Source organism: Crocodylus siamensis, chromosome 2 (genome assembly GCF_052110815.1).
Source record: "Crocodylus siamensis isolate JL-2025a chromosome 2, ASM5211081v1, whole genome shotgun sequence".
NCBI lineage: Eukaryota > Metazoa > Chordata > Crocodylia > Crocodylidae > Crocodylus > Crocodylus siamensis.
Window position 1 is genome coordinate 190,874,537 of NC_143396.1, and position 17,289 is coordinate 190,891,825.

A 17,289-nucleotide genomic window follows, 5' to 3' on the forward strand; every position below is an offset into this window, starting at 1 on the left:
ATGAAAACTAATAGCTAGAATTTTCTTCTATTAGGGGTACCTTGAGTTTAGAAAGGTTGAGAACCACTGGACTAGATTCACTCAAGAAGTGTTTCTAAGTAGCCTGTCTGTTATGTTCGAGGCCTTGTGTTTGTGAAAAACTTTTTGCATCCTAGGGAAAAAAATCCCTATACTTTTTCATATTTAAAAATCCAAATAAAGGAGTAATACAAAAGCCTTCAGGGGAGATGCAAGGAAGACAGTAATGTGCTAATATTCTGAAACTGAACAGAAATGCAAAACAGCAGCTGACTTCAGTGGTAAGGAGGACCCGTTTTATATTTAACTTTGCAATATGCAAGAAGAATGACAGCATCTTCTTTCAGACACAGGTATATGCACCATGCTGTATAGTTTGATTGGACATCTGAAGACCCACACCCAAGCCTCCTCTCTCATGCCCAAGTTATACTGATATAGGGTAGGTACAGAAGTGCTCCATGCACTGTAATTTAGAGCACTTTTTCTAGCATTATAAAAGGTACAGTACTCTTAAACATGACAGAAGTGCGGTGTTTGGTGAAGGGTGGTGGGTGGGTTCCTCTGAGCCTCCCTGTACTTGCCAGGCTAGGTGGCAGGGGGCACTAGCTTGTGGGGGCTGCAAGAGACTACAGACAGAAGCAAACCAGTAGAGAAGGCAGGGCTGGGGTGAGAGGTTGTCACTCACCTCTCCTACTCCCAGCAGAAGCTGGGACAGGCACTACTTCTGCCACAGGCTGGGCAGCAGGTCTCACCCTGTACTCCCCGGGTGCTGTGCTAGGCTCCGAGCCATGGCTGCTCTGGTTCTGTGGTTTATGGGTGTTTGATGAGTCTCCACCCCAACACATTGAGCCCCCATGCTTCTCTGACTTATCCAGGACTGCAGCGCTGTGCTGGGAGGGAGTGGGTCCCCAGCCAGGCAGGATGGCATGGAGCCGGCACCAATGCTCCCCTTCTGCCTGGGCTGTACAGAGCTGAGCCTACCTCCTTCCCCCCAGCACTGCTCAGCCCAGAGCCTGCCCTGGCTGCAAGCCCTCCTGGGCATCCACCAGCTTTCTGGTGTGGCAGGAGCTCCACAGTGCCTGGTAGCCCCCAGCACAGAGCCAACCCCCCCCAGTTGCATGGTGAGACATGCTGCAGGGATCCAGAAGATGGCCTCCCCTCTCCTTCCATCCCCATCCCCATCTGGCCTGACTGTCGCCGTCTCAGTGGGAGCAGGGTGAATTGCTGGCTTTTGCAGATTTGGCTATTGGGATGCTGGCCAGCGCACAGAAGTTATTTAAGGCTGTAGGGTGCTAAAGTGCTGTAAAATACAACACTTCAAATTTTATACCTGGTTTAACATGGGTTAATTTAAAAGCGCTGTGCCCATTTTTGAAGTGCTGTAAAGCCCTGCACTTTTGTTAAGTCACAGCAATAAAGTGCTTTAAATGGTGAAAAAAGCAACTTCTGTACACGCCCATAGCATGCAACCCACACATACATACATCAGCACAACAAAAAGGGTTACAGGAAATGCTTGCACATCAAATAAGTGGAGCATTTTATTTAGAAATGACAACCAAAAAACAGCATCAGGGTAATCCAAATGAGCATGGCATCTGGACAATGAAAACCAGAGCACTTGTGGTATGCTTAGTCCATTAGACTGAACTATATAAACGCCAAAGGAGTGTGATGGCCTAGTCATAAGACTGTGGTGAAGTACTATCCCATGTGGGAAAAACACTATTTGCACAAAGATTAGCGGTGTCAGTAACAGAGGGATCTGGAAGCAACAAACACCCTCTTCAAATCAGGTCGGGGAACTGGCAGTCCCTTTTATAGCTATGCTATCAAACTGGGAGAATCAGGGAGAGAGAAAGAGCGAGACAGAGACAGCGGCAGGACATGTGCCCATGCTGTATGAACACTGCAATGTGATTCCGTGATCTGAGGTTTCAGTTATTTTAATGCATATTTAATAAAAACCTGTGGTCCTTTTCCATACATCTTAGCAAAGCAGATTATTACAGATTATGGACATTTCCTACTGTGAATTGTGTCTGACAATGGACAGCTACAGGTATACACATCATGTTCCTGATTTACCAGCATATACTGTTGTGGTTTCAAATTCTTGGAATCTGAGCTTGGGAGAGATGTTGTTGGTAACAGTTACTGGGTAAACACCCTGAGAAAAAGTTGATCATTATGATAAAAGGTGAAGGATATTTGACTCTCTTTCATGCGAATCAAGAACCATGAAGAGCAAAGCAAGGTCTCTGCTTTAAGTTACATTATGGAGCACAGCTTGCTAAGCTATAGTTACGGATGAGTCAGCAGTTCCAGTTGAATTTACATTTCTTTTCAGGGGTTAAATATGCAACTATTTTACAATTTTCTTCCAGCTGAAATTGGCAAGCAGACCTTGTGGGCTGGAGGAATGTCTTATAAGAGCCTGATGTTGTATTGTTTTACTGGGATCTTATATCCTTTTTTTTTTGAAATCCATAAAGTTGAATCACTGTGCTTTAGATTTATGTCTTTGGGGAAAGGAGAGAAAGCCAGGGACAACTGGTTTATTTCATTTAGTAGCTCTAATCACTATAATTGTGCACTAATTTTTTCTTTTCCAAAATCTTGTTTCAGGCATCCAGAAAAAATGCATGGATTCATTCTTCTTCTGGGATGCAAACAGAGCTCTTCTGGCTGGCAATGAAAAGAAGGGACTGGAACCTTGGCTGTCGAGCAGATAAAGATCAACTGGGAATGGTCAATAATCTGCCAGTATACCATGGGGATGTGCAGAAAGCATAGTCACAATTCAAGCTCTAAGAATATCATTTCACATGATAAAATACCAGCCCCTACCATCTTTTGCACGCAAATGTTTTACACTAGCCCCCTAGCACAAAACTTCCTCCGAAACCAGTACAACAAACTCCAGGAAGCTTCCTGGAGGGAACTTCCAGTCACATCGGGTTTCTACACCAACCCCTTCCCCTGCTTCCAGAGAGGGAGTTTGGCCAGATTAGTGGGGCATGGCTAGAACTTCTCTGCCCCCAGTCAATCCTGCCTGTATATCACAGTCTCCTATAGAGAGCTCCCATTCAAAGTCAACACAATTCATATATAGGGGGCAACCTGAAGCATTTTTAAATTCTTAAAGCATTTCTAAGGGATTTGGGTTTTTTATGCAAGAACGCTTGTATTTTTATGCAAGATTCACTTTACATAATTTTTTTCCACAGGATAAAACCTCAGATCCACTGGGGACGCATCTTCAACCACAGCAAAGCCAGCACTAACAGGAGGTGCAATCAATCACTCGAGGAGGAGGTGTTAGTGTCTTCACTGGGCAAATTATGGATATTCAGAAGGAACAAACGTAAATCAAATAAATACTTCTGGCACAACAACAAATGCAATCCAAGATGTGAGCATATTTGTGATGTCCTCATGTCACTGCTTTGTCTTGGGAACAAGCCTGTGAAGACTGACTAGATGATTTTAATAGGTCTCTAGGACTGACCCATATAAACCTGAGCCTGATCCAGACCACAGCGGGACTCTTTAGTGCATGAAAGGAACAGATCCCAAAAGGACTGAGATAAAATTAGATCTTGGCAAATTTGAATGCAAAAGTATTATTTGAGATCTCATTCTCCACAATAGATATGCCATTGGCAAACGATCGAAAACAGGACGTATGTGCAGAAATGATCATTATTATTTGAGGCCTAATTACCTTACTACAATATTTTGAGTACTACATTCATAGGTCATAAAAACCAAGATAAATTACATTCAGTGCTCTTGCTAGAATTAGACTTGAATCAAAACATCAGAAAAACACCAGAAAATTCATATCCAGATTCAAACTATGCAATTGGCCTACATTTTTATAACAAGTTGAACCTTTTGCTTACACAAATTGTTGGAAAAAATCTAATCCACAATCACATTCTGTGCTTTGGACCAGTCTCCAATGTTGACTAACACACCAGTATTCTCCATCTTATTATTATATACAGTCTCACTGAGAGCAGCCCTGGATTTTGGGTCCAGTTAAAGAACACAGTAAAAAATAAGAGGGTATAAAGGAGAGTGAGTTTAGCTCACCAAGAAGTTTGAAGTGAATTGATTAGAGATGTACAGGTATCTTAACGGGATCCTGATGCACTATAGCCATGAAGAACTTTCCGAACCAATGGACGAAGTCACAACAAGAGCTAGTAGATGGAACTTAATACCAGAGAAAACTGAATTAAAATTAAGATGAACTTAAACATACCCAAAACAAAACTCAACCAGAGAACCAACCACACACACAGGGTATTTAGTATCCCAAATCCGATATTCCCCAAGTAATTGTTTAAATTTTGGGATCCTTTTTTTAAAACAAGCTTAATTTCTAGTAACAGTTGTCAAACCAATAAAGATGGCCGCATAACTCTAAAGCAGTCTTGTTATACCTTATGCTGTGAGCTGCCCAGATGTTGGCTGGTGTTAGTACCAGCTTGGATTTTGAAGCAGTCACACCTTTAGTCTAGAAACCTTCTCTGATTGTCCCCCACCTGCAGAGTTGTGAGTTGCTAGTGGAGGCCTGGTGAGCAGGGCCAGGACTAGGAGATGCAACTGTGAGTTGCCACTAGAAGGCTGGTGAATCAGGGCAGGCTTCTATCCCTGCTCCATGGGCAGGAGTGTGAGAGATCCCAGGATATTGGAGGACTTCCACTTGGGCAGAACATCTGTGTGGAATGGCCACACCTAAATGGAAGAGGAATTGGGTGGTACAGATCAGAGGTAATCCTGCCCTGAAGGAGTGTAACTTTGAGTCACATAATGAGTGCTTAAAACCACTCTAAAGTGTTGATCTGTGGACAATCCAGAGGGTAAGAGCTCCAGCTGCTGCCCAAAATTAGTGTGCAACAAGGCCTGTACATTACTAAAATGAAAGGAATGCCAGTGCACCAGTGGCTTTGTCTGACATAGGACCCTGGCAGACATTACACTAAAGATATTAGTCTGTTAATCACATCATGATCCCGGTCTTCCCCTGCATTTGCAAGAAGGGCATGATTTGGATCTGATCCCCATCCCTGTGGCATGGCAGGAAGTGTGATGGTTGGGACTGAGGATCAGATCCCATCATGCCTTTAAATTGTCTGCCAGTGCCCTGAAAGTGACACCAGATTTAAATAATAATGGTAATCTTCAGACACAACCAAAAGGTTTGCCACTACTTCAGTAGTGCTAAATTTCACCCTAGATGTACAGAGGGGAGTGGAGGAAACCACTGTTACTGACAAAATAACACATTCCTAGCTCCCATTAATAACTTCCTGTAGCTCTTCATTGGTTTTGCTACCAACAACAGTAGAGAATGAAACTGACTAAACAATGTGCCAAGAGAGTGGTGGGAAATCCCTAACATTTTCAGTGTTGATTTTGTTATGCAGGAAATTAAGCATAAGCTAAATCTAAATACTGTAACATATAAATCATGCTGGCCATGTACATGCAGCCACCAAGAAATTGTCCTGTTTGCTGTGGTGTTTTGTAAGGAAAGAAAGACTTCACATTTTAAGGTTTGGCTGCACCTGAAAGTCTTGCAGTATTGTGAAGAAACAGATCTTTTATTTGGGGTGTAGCAACATCTAAAGCTATTCCTGCAACCATTAAAACATTTGTGATAATGCAGGGATTTTTTTAGGAACATGCTGGATCAGGGAGAGTGGTGTTGGCAGGGGTCAGGCTGGGGAATAGGCTGCATGGTGCAGTCAGAGGTATCAGGGTGTGAGGTAAGTAGGGGACCGCTGTGGTAGGGGAAGCAGGCTATAAACCATTGCTGCAGTCAGACAGAGTTGTCGGTAAAAAAAGTTAGCATGTCAGTAAAAAGTTTGCAGATTGTCAGTAAAACAAAAATCCTTGGGTTCACAGCCTTTATATGCAGGGATCTTTATTTGGGAGGCATTTGAAAAACAAAACCTGTGAACCACCATTTTCTCTTAAGCAATTCATGCAGCAACTCATTTTAGATGCTCCTTAGTCCATCTTTCTGCTTATTATGGTTTCTACCTGCATCCTCAATTTTTCCACTTTGTCTCAATGGGTGTCTACACATGAGCAGCGAGGCTGCTGAAATTCCAGTGCATCAGAGCAGATTTGATTAATTGAGTCTGGTGGAACATAGCAATTGCTGCGCTCTAGTACCCTCCTGTGTCTCATGCATCAGCCTCCCCACACTTAAAAAGGGCAGTGGGGGCACTTGAAACTAAAGCTTGTTCAATGAGCTTTATTTAAGTGCCCCCACCACCATTTTTAAGAGCTGGGATGCTGATACACTAGATATGGCAGCCATTTTATTAAAGAGTCTTTGGGTTTCATAGTTTCATAGTAGTTTCATAGTAGCTAGAGTCGGAAGGGACCTAGGTAGATCATCTAGTCCGACCCCCTGCCTTAGCAGGAAAGAGCACCGGGGTCAGATGACCCCGGCAAGGTGCTCATCTAACTTCCTTTTAAAAATCCCCAGGCTAGGAGCCTGCACCACTTCCCCTGGAAGCTGGTTCCAGGCCCTAGCCGCCCTGACTGTGAAGTAGCGCCTCCTAATATCTAATCTAAACTTACCCTCCGCCAGTTTGTGACCGTTATTCCTGGTCACTCCTGGAATAACGGTCACAAACTGGCGGAGGGTAAGTTTAGATTAGATATTACGAGGCGCTACTTCACAGTCAGGGCGGCTAGGGCCTGGAATCAGCTTCTAGGGGAAGTGGTGCAGGCTCCTAGCCTGGGGATTTTTAAAAGGAAGTTAGATGAGCACCTTGCCGGGGTCATCTGACCCCGGTGCTCTTTCCTGCTAAGGCAGGGGGTCGGACTAGATGATCTACCTAGGTCCCTTCCGACTCTAGCTACTATCAGTAGATTCTAATCTACAAGTTATATCAGTGGTTCTCAACTTTTTTGAACCCAAGGCATCCCTCCATAATTTTTGTGAATTGTGTGGCTCCCAATTTCCAAAAACTAATGTATACATTAGTGCTTAACTCCTTAAAAAGGGGTTAGGCAATCATTTGGACAAGGACATGTCTGAGACTACATCTACTTAGCTCATCTGCTTATTTCCTCACATCCCACAACACACTTCAAAGGATCTGGATCCAAAGGATGGTACCCTAGGGTGCCTCACCACCTTGGCTGAGAATCTTTGGTGTATCCCAAGCCCTTTGGGGATCTGGGACTGGACATATGGAAGCTGTTGTAAGGTAGGAATCAGCTGCAGAAAATGGTTTTGCTGAATTTTCTTTCCTCTATTTGCAAAACAATTTCTGTTTTTTGCTTGTTTTGAAGCATTTCTTGTCCATAGAGACCTATACAGGACCAAAATGCGCAAAAGTGATAAACAACAGCTGCAGACCCTTTTGGCTTCCTTCTCTTTCTATAGTATACACTGTTTCTGTACTTAGTTTAGCCGGGGTCTAGTTGTCACTATGAAGGGGAAACAAACAAACAAACAAAAAAAGACTTTGACACTAAAGCTGGACGTTTAAGATCAGATCTGGCAGGTTGCTGAATTCAGCTGCTAAGTTCTCAACCAGCCTTTCCCAAACACACTAACACAGATTGACTGACTCTTTCATTGTTGCTTCTGATATTTGTATTCACACAACAGCCATCTCCACAGTCCTTTTAAAAAGGAGGCAAGCCAGAGATATTTTCAAGATCTCAGGAACTCTATTGATTCCTTAGGGACTCACTGCACAGTATACAGCACTAGTTTATTTTCAAGCATCCTATTGTAATGGGGACCTGACACTTCTGATCCAGCCTTCATGAAGAAGCTTTTCAGAATAGCTTTTGATCTCCCAAACTTGGTCTCCACCAAGAGTAAATCCCAGCACTGTTCTGCCGAGTGATGAGTGATTTATTTCACACAATTCCCTACTCTGTCCCCTGTCCTTTCCTTAACCTTAGTGAGCAGGCTGGAAATAACATACTACGCAGCACCTAAAAACAAGTAATCAAAGTGAACCCTTAACTTCAACCAAGAGCTCTCAACACCGCAGCAGTTAGGAGACAGGAACTCCTGCTAGGTGTTCAGTACGCTTAACTCCTACTGAGATGGTCTGTTTGCTTTTGTTTCCTGTAACACACAAAGTTAAAAAAAAAAAAAAAAAACAGCCCCAAAAGGCACAGGAATCCCACCTGCATCCGCCAGTGAGATCTTTCAAAATGCACAGGTTGTGGACAGACAATCCCGAGTAGAGAGCAACTGGACCAGAGAGAAGATGGTTACAATGACACTTAACGCTGGGCAGCATTGCTGTGGCAAACTGGAGGGTTTGAACCGTTCAGATCCAGAGCTGTCCTAAAAGGTTCCCCAGGGGACCGTAGTTCTGGGAATGACCTCATATCACATAACCTGCAAATACTGCCTTCCACACACCCTTCAGGAATGCTCATTGTCCCTAAAAAGAAAGATAATCACACTCACCAAATGAATGATGTGCTGCCAGAAACGGTCATTCGCCCTCGCACAAGCAGTTACCACCCGAGTCTCAGCTAGGAGACATAACCAGGCTTTGTTATGTCAGCATGGGAGTTTGCCCCACAACATCAGCATGAGCACAGAAGACAAGTACAGCAGCACTACTTATGTGTTTTGGCTCCAGTCTGACCCCTGCCTCAGTTTCCCCTGCTGCATGATTAGACTTCCCAGCTACACGCTTGCAGTGGTAACTTGGCTCTGGAGGTGTGGGGCCTTCACCTCTCACAGGAGAGCAGGGTCCAAACAGATTGCAAGGCCAAAGGAGACTTCCACCCCCTTTTCAAACTGGAAGGAACAATTCATTCTTGAGCGGGTCTGCTCTTATTGCCCCTCCAGGGGACTGCTTAATGTCTTCACTTATTTTTATGGCTCCCTGACCCTCGGGAGTGCTCCCCCTGGAATCCCTCTCCGTTCAGCTTCTGACCTGAGGGCTAACCCAACTGCTCTCAGCTCTCCCTCCATCCTCCTCTCTTTTCCTGGGGGTTGTTTTTCCCTGAGATCCTGCTGCTGGCTTCCCTAAGGGCCCAGGTGCTCCTCATCAGCCCCTTAATCTACAGCCAGGGGACAGCTATCAGGCACAGGTGAACCTGGCTTGGGAAAGGGGCCAGCCAGCCAGAGACAACTGGAATAACTACCCTCACCAGACTAATTAACAAAGCAGGGTGTGTGCAGCATTATTCCACTGCCCGGGGGGCGGGGATTCCACCATCCCTTGTCCTTAGCTGACTCTATGGTGATGCTTGCAGAAACAGGCGTGTAGACTGGTTAAATTATTTCCAAGATTTACTCTTTTTTTTTTCTCTCCTGGGCCTCATATTGATGTTTTCCATGGGGCCCATCACCAGAGCACCTCCTCCAGGGCACAGTTTGTCATTTCATCTCCCTGAGTTGATTTTTGGTGAGGGCTTCTGCGATCGGGTGTCTCCATGACTCAGACCTCTGGCCGGGGGATACACATTCCAGGTTACATAATGTAAGCAAACACAGTGTAATTCATCCACACTCTCCCACCCTCCTCGGTCCCGCTCTCTCATCTCAGAGCAGTGGCTTGCCAGATTCCATCAGCATAACTCAAAAAAACAAACCAACCCCAGATAAAAATACAAGTTTGGCAACATCAGCCCATGCCAGAGTTTGAGTGTTTAGTTTAACTTCAGTTCTCCTCAGATTGTTGCATTTCCGCAGAACGCCATCCTACATGATGCCTCCTCAGCATCTTACTCTTTTTTCAAGGTCCTCCCACAGGAGATAATGCTGCTTCTGCAATTTTTTTTGTTTTTACCTGCCTGGCTTCAATCCAGCCCTTCTTGCAACTAAGAGCATTCCAGGCCCTGGGTCTTTTCCCCTCCAGTTCATCTCTCTGAGCTTCTGTGCCCTGGGATGACTTTCATGAGGCCCTGCTGAGCTGAATTCATTCAGACCAATCAAAAGCTCTCTGACCGTTTCTTTTGTTATCTCCTCCCTCAGCTTGTCCCGTTCTTTATTCAACTACTCCTTATTAGTTGTTTGTTTGCAGTCTAATTTTTTGTGAAGACTGAAGCAAAGTAGCTGTTGAGTAGCTCTACCTTCTTTGCATCTTCTGTTAAGAGTTCCCCCTGCCTGTTTAACAGGGGGTCCACAGCTTCCTTCCTCTTTCTTTTCTATCCAGTATACTTATTGAATCTGTTCCTTGCATTTAAACTCTCTCACCAGGTGCAGCTCTTTTTTTTTAACCCATACCTTCCTTTCTCTGCAGGTTTTTGCTACTTCCTGGTAAGCTTTCTTGGTGACCTGCCCATTCTTCCATTGCCTGTATGCTTTCCTTTTGTATTTCAGGCATCCTAGAAGTGCCCTGTGCAGCCGCATTAGTCTCTTGCCATTCTTCTTGTGCTTCAGCTGTCAGGATAGTTTCTTATTAGATTTCCAATACTATGCTCTTTAGAAGTTTCATACCATCCTGAGCAAATTTACATTTCAGTCTGTCTTCTCATTGCACCATACCTATTAATAACTCGAATCAGTTGAAATCTACCTTTTTGAAATCTAGCATCTTAGTTCTGCTGACCTCAGGCTTTCCCTATCTTAGGTTCATGAATTCTTTCATTATTATGATTCCTTTTCTCCAAGTTTCCCACCTCCATCACATCTTCCCTATTGATCAAGACAAGACCCAAGATAGATGATCCCCTAATTGTATCCTCAACCTTCTGGAACAGAAAGTTGTCCTTTATGCAAGTTAGGAACTGGCGCAGCATTTTATGTTTGGCTGTATTGTTCTTCCAAAAGATACCTTGAAAACTGAGATTTTGATCAGTATCATCTCTTAACTTTTGGATAATTTTGTCACCTCCTTGAAAAGTGCCTCATCCACTTATTCTTCCTGACTTGGTAGCATATAATAAATCCCCATCATTATATCAGTGCTTTATCTTTCACCTTTTATCTTCACTCAGACACATTCTGATCTGTTCTCTTTTTCCTCCTAAAGCAGGGAACAAGGGTATAAGTTTTTGATATACAAGGTGACACCACTTTTTCTCCCAGCCCTGTTTTTCTGGAACAAAGTGGAGTGCAGAGTATTGACATTCCAGTCATCACAACTGTCCCACCAGGTCTCTGTGATACCAATCAGGTCATGGCTTTTGTTTTTCTTTTTTTTTTTTAAAGTCTGTGACTTCCAGCTCATCTTATTTGTTCCCAATACTCCTCTCATTTGTAGAAATATATCGGACGTATTTTGGATTTCAACCTGCCTGGTTCCATTTTGTATCACTTATTGCTGTCCTGTGGCTCTCTGGCCCTATATAGTTTCATAGTTTCTAGGGCTGGAAGGGACCTGAGCAGGTCATCTAGTCCGACCCCCTGCCATGGCAGGAAAGAGTACTGGGGTCAAATGACCCCAGCAAGGTGTTCATCTAACCTCCTCTTAAACACCCCCAGGGTAGGAGCCTGCACCACTTCTCTTGGAAGTTGGTTCCAGACCCTAGCCGCCCTGACCGTGAAGTAGCGCCTCCTGATATCTAACCTAAACCTACCCTCTGCCAGCTTGTGACCGTTATTCCTGGTCACTCCTGGCGGTGCTCGGGGGAACAGTGACTCCCCCAATGCCTGCTGGTCCCCCCTGACTAGTTTGTAACAGGCCACAAGATCCCCCCTCAGCCTTCTCTTTTGGAGGCTGAACAAGTTCAGGTCCCGAAGCCTCTCCTCATAGGGCCTGCCCTGTTGTCCCCTGATCATACGAGTGGCCCTCCTCTGGACCCTCTCCATGCTGTCCACATCCCTCTTGAAGTGTGGCACCCAGAACTGGACGCAATACTCCAGCTGCGGCCTGACCAGTGCCGCATAGAGGGGGCGGATCACCTCTTTGGACCTGCTCGAGATGCATCTGTGGATGCATGCCAAGGTGCGGTTGGCCTTCCTAACTGCCTCCCCACACTGCCGGCCCATGTTCATCTTGGAGTCAATGATAACCCCCAGATCCCTTTCCACCTCCGTGCTGACAAGAGGGGAGTTCCCCAACCTGTAGGTGTGGTGCCGGTTGTTCCTTCCGAGGTGCATCACCTTGCACTTGTCTGTGTTGAAACCCATCCTATTCTCGTTCGCCCACCCTTGTAACCAGTCTAGGTCTGATTGTAGCGTGCTGCATCCTTCCAATGTGCCCACGTCCCCCCACATCTTAGTGTCATCAGCAAATTTGAACAGGGTGCTTTTTACCCCCTCGTCCATATCACTGATGAAGATGTTGAACAGTGCGGGCAAAGAAATCGTTAAACTTGTTAGCTTTGCTGTCTGGTGTGACGACCAAGTTTCCCATCGTGTCCTGCAAGGGCCCCACATTACCCGGAACCTTCTTTTTACCCCCTACGTATTTAAAAAAGGACTTCTTATTGTCCTTAATCTGGGAAGCTAGTCCCAGTTCCATCTCTGCCTTGGCCTTCCTAACTACCCCTCCTACATCCCCGAGCAACTACAGAATAGTCCTCCCTGGTGATGTCCCCTTCTTTCCATTGGGTGTAAGCCTCCTTTTTAGCAAGGAGACATTCCCTGATGCTTTTGGTGAGCCACGGAGGCTTGTGTGCTCTCCTGCTCCCTTTGATCCTCGTTGGGATTACCTTCCTTTGGGCTTGGAGGTTCATCTCCTTAAGGAGCAACCACTCTCCTTAGACACCTGGCTCCCCTCCCCTCTGGGACCTCAGTGCTTCTCCAACTATCCTCCTTAGCTTGTTGAAGTCTGCCCTTCTAAAATCTAGGGCCGCTGCCTTACTGAATGCCTTTGCCACCTTGCGCTGGATGGTGAATTCCAGCAGGCGATGATCGCTGTCGCACAGGTGGTCGAGCACCCGCAGCCCCCTCACCAGGTCATCACCCATGGCCAGCACTAGGTCCAACAAGGCGTCCCCCCTGGTGGGGCTGTGCACGTCCTGGGTTAGATGGAGGTCCTGCACTCTGGCCAAGAACCTACGTGAGCGTTCAGACCTGGCTGACTGCTCTTCCCAGCAGATGTCCGGGAAATTCAGGTCCCCCATGACTACCACATCCTTATCCTTCACTACCTCTGTGAGCTGACCCAAGAATTCCTGGTCAAGCTCTTCTCCTGGTTGGGAGGTCTGTAGTAGACTCCCACCGTTAAGTCCCTTTCCCCTCGACTACCTTGTACTCTAACCCAAAGCACTTCAGAGTGCCCCTCCCCTGACTCCTTGCTAATTAACAAGAATGTGTATTCCTCCTTAATATAGAGCCCCACACCCCCACCTCTCTTTCCTATCCTGTCCCTCCTGTACAGCCTATAGCCCTTGACATTCACCGCCCAATCATGCGTTGTGTCCCACCACGTTTCCGTAATCCCCACTATGTCTGGGCTGGTGTCAGCCAGCAGGAGGGTGAGTTCCTCCTGCTTGTTGCCCACACTACGAGCGTTTGTGTAGAGGCATTTGAGGCCTCCTGTGGGTGTGTGTATTGATTCCCTAGTCCCAGCGTTACCCTGGACCCTATCTCTTACCTGTTTGTTCGCTTTGCTTGTTGGGCTGGGCTGGGCTGTAGTTGTGGGTGCTGTTTGGTCTGGCAGTCTGATGTTTCCTCCACCCTCATCTTCCCCTTCCCCCGACAAGCCTAGTTTAAAGCCCACCGGAGGAGGTCTGCCAACCTAGAAGAGAACGCACACTTACCTTTAGGGGAAAGGTGGAGCCCATCCCATCCCAGCATGTCTCTTGTCGTGATGTGCCGGTTGTGGCTGAGGAAGCCAAAGCCCTCCTCGAAGCACCATTCCTGTAGCTGCCAATTGGCACGAGGAGTGCTGCTAGGGCCTCTGCCCAGGGGGACAAGGCTAACCGGGGCTGGTCTGAGGCCTCCACCCAGACCGAGCCCATGGGGAAGCTGATGTCCCTCTACCTCCCGGCTTGCGGGGGATCCCCAGCAGGGCCGGGGGGGGCAGAGATTGGGAGCCCCCACACCTGTCCGGCAGGTGCCCGGCTTAGGGCTCTGGAGGCACAGGTGAGGGAGCTCCGGGAGGAGGTTAGCAGGCTGAGGGGGATCAGGGAGGCGGAGGAGGAAATTGACAGTTATTTCCTTTCCCTGCAGGACCAGGCACCCAAGGAAGAAGCAGCCCAGGGAAGGACCTCCACGGCAGAGTGGCAGACGGTCACAGCCAGGACCGGAGCGGCTCGCAGCGAGCAGGTACAAGCTTCTCCAGTCCGACTGGAGAACAGGTACGAGGCCTTGGCGACTCTGCAGGAGATGGAAAGGGAGGAGGAAACCCTTGGGCAGGAAGAAATGCCACATTCTTCACATTCCAAACAGATCAAGAGATCTGAGAGGACCCAGAAGAGGAGGAGACGCGTGCTCGTCATAGGCGATTCCATCCTGAGAGGTATGGAAGGGCCCATTTGTCGCCAGGACCCTTCAGCATGAGAGGTCTACTGCCTGCCTGGAGCTAAGATTCAGGATGTGACGGAGGTAATCCAGGCCAGGATCAAGCCCACCGATTACTACCCCATGGTCCTTGTCCATGTGGGTACTAATGATGCGGCCAGGAGAACCCCCGATCACCTGATGGCGGACTACCAGGCTCTCGGCAGCGTGCTGAGGGAATTTGGTGCACAGGTGGTATTCTCTTCCATCCTACCAGTGAACGGACGTGGAAGACGGCATGAGAACTGCATCCGAGAGACCAACTGGCGGCTTCGGCAGTGGTGTCTCGAGGCAGGCTTCGGCTTCCTGGACAATGACCCACACATTACAACGAGGGACATGCTCAGCTGGGATGGGCTTCACCTGTCCCCCAAAGGTAAGCGTGTGTTTTCTTCCAGGTTGGCGGATCTCCTCCGGCGGGCTTTAAACTAGGCTCGTCGGGGGGAGGGGAAGATGAGGGTGGGGGAGGCTGTGGACCACCAAACCAGGTGGCACCCACAAGGACAGCCCAGCCTGAAGAAAGAGAGCTTTGGGAACGTGAAAGGCAGGGGGTGGACAGCAATACGGCACAGGTAAGGAACGGGAAGGTTAGGGACAAAAAGCCCTTTAGGACTTGGAGCGAGGGGGTAGCAAAAGCACCAGTCACAGGGCTCAAGTGCCTATATACTAATGCTAGGAGCATGGGGAACAAGCAGGATGAACTAGCGCTCCTGGTTGCACTAAACGACTACGACTTAGTGGGGCTGACGGAAACCTGGTGGGATCCATCCCACGACTGGGCGGTACATATTGAGGGCTATAGATTGTACAGAAAGGACAGAGTGGGGAAAAGGGGGGGAGGGGTTGCGCTCTATGTTAAGGAGCAATATACATCAACCCTCATCAAGACAGAATCAAAGGATGAGGAAGTAGAAGGACTGTGGGTTAGGCTACATGGGGGGCAAGGAGAAAAGGATTTGGTGGTAGGGGTCTGCTACAGACCCCCACATCAAGGGGAAGAAATAGATTTGGGGCTCCTGAGGCAACTCTCAGAGACCATAAAAGCTAAAGAGGCGGTGGTCATGGGGGACCTAAACTACCCGGACATCTGCTGGGAGACACAGACAGCAAAGTCCCACCGCTCACGCAGGTTTCTAACCTGTGTACAGGACCTCCACCTGACGCAGGAGGTACATGGTCCCACTAGGGGGAATGCCTTACTGGATCTGGTATTGGCAACGGGGGATGACATAGTAGGGGACCTACAGATCGGTAGCCATCTGGGGGACAGTGATCACCTAAAAGTACAATTCAACATAAGGCGTCGAGTGGGTAAGGTAACCAGTAGGGTGAACGTGCTGGACTTTAGGAAAGCTGATTTCAGCAAACTCAGGCGATTAGTGAAGGATGCACTGCAGAGTAGTAGTTTTGAAACGATGGGAGCCCAAGAAGGGTGGCTGTGCCTTAAGGAAGCTATCCTTCTCGCACAAAGCGAGACGATCCCCGTGCGAGGTAAAAGAGGAAAAGGGGCCAGGAGGCTTCCCTGGCTGACCAGAGAAATCCTGGGGAGACTAAGGGCCAAAAGGGGAGCACATAAAAAGTGGAAACAGGGAGAGATCACCAAAGAGGAATATACCTCTTCTGCTCGTGCTTGTAGGGAGGCAGTTAGACAGGCCAAAGCTACCATGGAGCTGAGGATGGCAACCCAAGTAAAAGAAAATAAGAAATTGTTTTTTAGATATATAGGGAGTAAAAGGAAGGCCCAGGGAGGAATAGGACCCCTGCTAAATGGGCAGAAACAATTGGTGACGGACAGAGGGGACAAGGCTGAACTCCTCAACGAGTTCTTCGCCTCAGTGTTCCTAAGCGAGAGGCATGACAAGTCTCTCACCGGGAGTGTAGGGAGGCAGCAGCAAGGCACCAGACTTCCATGCGTGGACCCTGAGGTGGTGCAGGGTCACTTGGAGGAACTGGATGCCTTTAAGTCGGCAGGCCCGGATGAGCTCCATCCGAGGGTACTGAAGGCACTGGCCGACATCATTGCAGAGCCACTGGCGGGAATATTTGAACGCTCGTGGCGCACGGGTCAAGTCCCGGAGGACTGGAAAAGGGCCAATGTGGTTCCCATTTTCAAGAAGGGGAGGAAGGAGGACCCGGGTAACTATAGGCCAGTCAGTCTCACCTCCATCCTTGGCAAAATCTTTGAGAAAATCATCAAGGCTCACATTTGTGAGAGCCTGGCAGGACAAATTATGCTGAGGGGAAACCAGCACGGGTTCGTGGCAGGTAGATCGTGCCTGACCAATCTAGTCTCTTTTTATGACCAGGTCACAAAACGCCTCGACGCAGGAGGAGGGGTGGATGTCGTATACTTGGACTTCAGGAAGGCCTTTGACACGGTATCCCACCCCATACTGGTGAACAAGTTAAGGGGCTGTGACTTGGATGACTGCACAGTCCGGTGGGTGGAGAATTGGCTGGAGGGTCGCACCCAGAGAGTTGTGGTGGATGGGTCGGTTTCGACCTGGAAGAGTGTGGGCAGTGGGGTCCCGCAGGGCTCGGTGCTTGGACCGATACTCTTTAATGTCTTCATCAGCGACTTGGACGAGGGGGTGAAATGTACTCTGTCCAAGTTTGCAGATGACACTAAGCTATGGGGCGAAGTGGACACGCCGGAGGGCAGGGAACAGCTGCAAGCAGACCTGGACAGGTTAGACAAGTGGGCAGAAAACAACAGAATGCAGTTCAACAAGGAGAAATGCAAAGTGCTGCATCTAGGGAGGAAAAATGTCCAGCACACCTACAGCCTAGGAAATGACCTGCTGGGTGGCACGGAAGTGGAAAGGGATCTTGGAGTCCTAGTAGACTCCAAGATG

The 17,289-nt window shown here is 47.7% G+C and overlaps 2 long non-coding RNA genes across 2 annotated transcripts; both read left to right on the forward strand.

Annotated features, from left to right (window-relative positions):
• The first annotated feature begins 363 nt into the window (after nucleotides 1-363).
• On the forward strand, nucleotides 364-4,442 carry LOC149871525 (uncharacterized). The gene is made up of 3 exons (XR_016440535.1): nucleotides 364-460; nucleotides 2,650-2,772; nucleotides 3,252-4,442. It is a non-coding gene; the product is annotated as an uncharacterized LOC149871525 (long non-coding RNA).
• Nucleotides 4,443-13,921: 9,479 nt separating this feature from the next.
• LOC149871526 (uncharacterized) lies at nucleotides 13,922-16,881 on the forward strand. The gene is made up of 4 exons (XR_016440536.1): nucleotides 13,922-14,232; nucleotides 14,324-14,479; nucleotides 14,652-14,810; nucleotides 16,741-16,881. It is a non-coding gene; the product is annotated as an uncharacterized LOC149871526 (long non-coding RNA).
• The last annotated feature ends 408 nt before the right edge of the window (nucleotides 16,882-17,289 follow it).